Genomic DNA, 5935 nt, shown 5'->3' with positions numbered 1-5935 from the left:
TGTGTTTGTATCATAAGTAGCTATTTTAATTTTATATATGTGGAATACCCATAAACCATAGCACACATATCTTTTCAAACCTTTTAGCAGTCAATGAATCAAAACCTTTAACTCTACTTTTGTTAGCTGCCCATGAAACCATTTGCTATATTTTACAATCCCTTCAGCCTTCATCTTTGAGGTCATGAGTTATTGCAGCTAAATGCTGTAAAATTGAGCCTATGAGAAACCCTATTTTTATTCTTCAACCTTTCAAAACTTCATAAACCATCCTCTCATATTGAACTTTTGCTTTAGGATCCGTTTGGTTGGGGGATGGTAAGAGGATAGAAAATAGGGAGATGATAGAAAAGTGAGAGAATAGAAGAGATTTTAGTTTTGTCTTATGGTGTTCGGTTGGGAGCATGAAAAAGTGGAGAGATGGAAAACTCATTTGTTTGGTTTAGAAGAAAAGTTGGACGATAGAAAATATCGTTTGTATAAATTTACTCCCATGCTCCAATCACGTAATATAAGAATTTTTTTTTTTTTTTTTTTTTTTTTTTTTTTTTGTAATCACTAAAAAAAAAAAATATATATATATATATATATATTGTATTTGAGGTGAAAGCCACCATTTAATTTAGGCAAAAATCCAAAACTGACCTTCTAACTTTCAGCCTTTTTCATTTCAGTCATTTAACTTTGAGTTTTGTCATTTCGGTCTTCTGACTTTCAATTGTTGTCAATTCGCTACTCTGTTAGACCTCAATTATCTGTTGCCATTAATTGAGCCAAAACGACGTTGTTTTGGCTCTTCTTTTTAAAAATATAAATTTAGGAATTAAAAGGGGAAAAAAAACTGTTATTAAAAAAAAAAAAAAAAAAAAACATTTAGGGGAACTAAGGGGAGGTGTCTTCACACCCACAACTTGACTCACTCCCAACTCCACCTCAACTCTCTCATTCTCAATTCTCTCATCAGCTTGTACTCAAAAAGTGGGGATTGGGCTAAAGCAAAATCCATTTTTGATGATATGGGGGATTTGAGAGATTTGGTTTCATGGACTGCTATGGTTTCTTGTTTTGCAAATAATGATTTGGGAACTGAAGCTATTGTCACGTTTCTTCAAATGGGCTCTGCCCAAGTGAGTATTGCTTTTCCGTAGTGATTCAGGCGTGTTCGAATGTGGAAAATGTTCCCATTGGGAAAATGATTTTTGGGTTTGTTATAAAAAGTGGATATTTTGAGTCTGATGTGTGTGTTGGGTGTGCGTTGATTGATATGTTTGTGAAGGGTGGTGGTGATGTGGATTTAGCATATAAGGTGTTGAGAAAATGCCTGAGAAGAATGCGGTTACTTGGACTTTGATGATAACTAGGTTTATGCAATTTGGGTTCCCAATGAAATCAAAACCAAGGAAATACAACACGTAAGCCTCAACAAGAAACCTGGCCTCACTGGTCCGCATGTACTGGCTGAAGTAGAGCTGGCCGATCCGGCTGGTGATCTCGCCTATTTCCCAGCAGTGGAGATCGGAATCAACGAGCTCCGACCGGTGATCTTGCTGGTACTTCCAGAGCTTGGTGTACGCCTTGAAGACCTTGTGGAAGTTCTGCTGGCTCGTCATATGACCATACGCCGAAACGTCTTGAACCCCTAAATGTTTTTTTAATTTTTTTTTTAAAAAAATTTAATAATATTTTTAAATAACAGTTTTTTTTTTCTTTTAATTCCAAAATTTATTATAAAAAATAAAAAGGTCCAAAACGACATCGTTTTAGCTCAATTAACGGCAGTAGATAACTGAGGTTTAACGGAGTACCGAATTGACAACAATTGAAAGTTAGAGCACTGAAATGACAAAACTGAAAGTTAAAGGACTGAAATGAAAAACATGTTGACAGATTTAAAAAATCACTGCTTGTTTGATTTAAAAACACATTGACAGACAAAAATAAAAAATAAAAACCACTGCTTGATTCAACCCAAATATAAATAAATAAAAAGCGGCAGCATTTTATGCACAGTAGGTGGGAGGGTTAGTTTTGATGTTTCTTAAAAACCCCTCTCTCCTATTTTCACTCCTCAATTCTCTCCAAATTGGAGAGATAGGATTTTTGTTGGCAAAAAAAAAAAAAAAAAAAAAAAAAAACAGCAGCGTTAGCGCACAGTAGGTGAGAGGGTTAGTTTCGATGTTTTCTCAAAAACCCCTCGCCTCCCCTATTTTCGCACCTCAGATCTCTCCAAATTGGAGAGATAGGATTTTGGTGGGCTTTTCTCTTCTATTTTCCATTTCCCCTTTTCCATCCCTTTAAAAATCACCCCAACCAAACAGTGCCTTAGTGCTCTTCCTGTCTGTTTTTAACATGCACAAGAATGAGTGGTCATACATGAAGTTATTTTAAAAGTTTGCATATCTATAGGTTTAATTGATGACAGTGTTGATGGCTCATTTGAAGTTTTTTCTCCCTTATTTATTTACTTATTTAATTGATGGGTTCATTTGGAGTGCTTAAGATGTGTAATTTATTCTTTCAAAATGAAAAAAGTGTCATTATTACATATCTTCTATAAAGCCATATAATCTGATAGATTTTCAAAAAGAAAAATCTGATACATATATTCCCTGCAGTTTTACATAGGACATAATATACATTATCTTTTGTAAGAGAGACTTTTTTTCAAATTTATTGACTTGCATCTTTTCTGTGAATTTTGTTCTCTCAGTATATCTCGTGTACTGAGACTTTCTTGTTTTAATAAATTTTATAATTTATAAAAAAATAAAAAAATAAATAAATAAATGGTCATTACTTGCATGGCTTACACCTAACAACAAATAAGGGAAATGAAAAAAAGGCTAAGCAAGTTTTAAAAGTAACTTCATCTACTGTTTCTTTTTATATATTTATTCGGTTACACTGTCAATGAGCTCTAACTTAAATGGCATCTCCTTCCTTGTAAGAGCAAGGTGAAGGGTAAGGTCTTGAGTTCAAGTCCATGGGATGCCATGTAACTTACCATTAAAAAAAAATATTTATTCAGTTATAGCTCAAAAGCATTAAAGGTTAAGCTAAAAAAAACAAGGTTTTACTTATCTAAGAAAGGCGAAAAGAGTTTACTGCTCAGTTTTATATGCTGCTTATCGACGCTGGATTTAGAGCTTGATTTTATTGATACATTTCTATCCCTTATATTCTTGAAGAGATGAAAAGTTCTTCATTTAATTTCTCCATCACATAGCAGGGTCCAAAGAACTGGTTGTTCTAGTCCAAAATGGTGGAGGGAACATTTTGAAAGTGAATTTTACTGTGGAAAGTGCTATTAAGGAGCTGCAAAAACCAAAATCCCAAGTGTGGAAATACCCAAAAACCAAAGTGAAAGGGTATGGCTCTTATTTCTCTTATTTACGCTGTTATTTTCCATGATCTTGCTAATGTAATGACACTTGTATATTTGTGAATGAGATTTCAAATGAAAGGTTATATTGGGGTGTAAGCTGTAGCCATCAGGAATATCTTCTCTCTTTCTTTTCTTGAACAATTTGAAATAAAGATTTGCTTCATGACATACTTATTTGAGTAAATAATGACTCTGGAAAAGCGTGATTACCAGAAATACTGCCTATCTTTTGATTCTTTTACTTCAACTTATTGCTAAGATATGCAGGATGGAGGTGGAAAAATTAGGATTAATAGATAAATAGTTCTTTTCTGGCACTTTTTAGCTGAGATCTGCAAGTATGGATCCTGCTTGTTTGGCCAGCTGAGTTAAATAATGTTAAAAACCTCAATCTAGTCTTCTTGTTGGACCTAGATCTTCCCTCCATATGCTAATTGTTTCTAATTAATTCAATTTATTTAAAACTACACTGGACTTTTGTAAACAGAGTTGCCTGTTTGTTTGCTTGTTTTCAGATAAATATCTCGCTAACTTATGACAAAAGCTACAAAATCATATTACATACTGGAACTGGTGAATGTGTGCTTCCTGTGACCCCTCCTGGAGAAGGGAACTCTATTTTTATTCTCCCTTCTTATGACAAGCTGTTGACCCCAGTCAATGGTGCCTACTTCTTGATTCTTACAGTGCTAGTCTTTGGAGGGACATGGGCATGCTGCAAGTTTCGGAAGAAGAATCCCCATGGTGGAGTCCCATATCAAGAACTTGAAATGGGTTTGCCAGAAGAATCTGTCCCAGCTATCAATGTGGAAACGGCAGAAGGTTGGGATGAGGGTTGGGATGACGATTGGGATGGAGATAATGCAGTGAAGTCACCAGGAGGCCGGCATGTAGGAAGCATTTCTGCAAATGGCCTTACTTCCAGATCTTCAAACAAAGATGGGTGGGAAAATGACTGGAATGCTTAGTTATTTGACAGCCAAAGAGGGTCAGAGAAGAGAATTTTTGCTCAAAGGTAGGTGAGGTAGCAGAGGGTGGACCAAAAGATTAAAACAAAAACACAAACTCATTGTACAACAAATAGGATAACTGAGAAATTGAATATAAAATTTTCTCAATTGTTTTTTTCTGGATCAAAAGGCTTGCTTTTGTTGATAGTTGTCTACTGTCACGTGATAGTTAAATCCCAAAATGAGGTCTGTAAAATTTGATTTTATTTTATTTTATTTTTTATTGACACACAGGATTTACATATTTCTTACCCTTTTTCGCACTTAAAGCTGTACTTTTTGTCTTTATTGTTTTGGGGCTGTAGAATTGAATGGACATAAATGCCTACAAAATGCCAAGATGGTTTAGGCTCCGCAATTCTGTAGTAATGATACTTTGCCTTTTATTATGCTTCCTATGCTCATTATTGTAAAATCTGAGCATGCATTTACCAATACATGAAGAATTCTCTTATATTTTACGTTTTTATTGGCATTTGGCAGCTTCTATTATTTGGTGTTGCATAATAAAGCTTTAATAACTAATTCTTACATGTAGTGCACCGATTGGTTCAAAGATTTCAGTCACATTGGACGAATTCACCTATGATATAAATATACATCCAGTCTGATCTGTATAAAGAGTTGAAGACTCTTCACCTTGTTGTGACTATTTACTAATATATTTTACAGAGAAAAAAAAAAGTTACAGGTATGCGACTATTTGGGCAATGGGTGCATAGGATTATTGTCCAATACCCTAGGATTGAAGAACGTGAACAAAAGGTCTATATGGTCGTGCGACTCATGCTATGACGAGGAAGATCCGTGAAGGTTTTTTTGATGAGAAGTTAACATTGCTTTTCTTCCCTCTCTCAAAATTATAATGATTTTTCCTGATGTTTGAGGAAATAATACTTGTTTACCCTACCCTTTGTTTCACTTTAAACAAAGAGTACAACTTAGGTTCAACGTACAGTTGTACTAGTCCCAAGCCAAACTTTTAAACATAAACATTCCTTAAAATTGAAAATATATTATACCAATAACTCTTGAAATCAAAAATATATTATACCATATACCAGTAACTCTTGAACACCAACATACTATCCTTTTATTTTTGTGAAAAATAAAATTCAATTACTTAGCAAGATATTTGGTTTTGGTAGAGAAATTTTGCAATTAGGGTAGGGAGTTGAATTTTATAAAGGGAGATGCTAACGAATGCCTGACAATGGTTAATAATCCATTTAAAGAAAGTTTTTATAGGAAAAGAAAAAAAAAATTAATGTTTTGACAACTTTTTCTATTTCTCATAAAAGTAGTGTTAAAACTTTTCTAAAATAAATTGTTAACTATTGCCCTAAAGACACCCGTTAGCATGACCCTAATAATAACTAGTCGCAAACCCGTGCGATGCACGGGAAAACTATTGATAACTTCCCTAATATGAAAAAAATATATATCAATATGCACGGAAAAGCTATTAAGTTTGAGACTTTAAAGAATATATATATATATATATATATTTACGTTGTTTACTACATGTAGCAATTATTCA

At 33.9% G+C, this 5935-nt stretch overlaps 1 long non-coding RNA gene across 1 annotated transcript; it reads left to right on the top strand.

The window, feature by feature from the left end:
- The first annotated feature begins 1962 nt into the window (after positions 1–1962).
- Positions 1963–4791, top strand: LOC136063603 (uncharacterized). The gene is made up of 2 exons (XR_010625233.1): positions 1963–3368; positions 3901–4791. It is a non-coding gene; the product is annotated as an uncharacterized LOC136063603 (long non-coding RNA).
- The last annotated feature ends 1144 nt before the right edge of the window (positions 4792–5935 follow it).

The sequence above is a fragment of the Quercus suber genome, unplaced genomic scaffold (genome assembly GCF_002906115.3).
Source record: "Quercus suber isolate HL8 unplaced genomic scaffold, Cork oak 2.0 scaffold_546, whole genome shotgun sequence".
NCBI classification, from domain to species: domain Eukaryota; kingdom Viridiplantae; phylum Streptophyta; class Magnoliopsida; order Fagales; family Fagaceae; genus Quercus; species Quercus suber.
The sequence above is the reverse complement of the archived record's forward strand: the minus strand, read 5'-3'. Positions and strand labels throughout refer to the sequence as shown.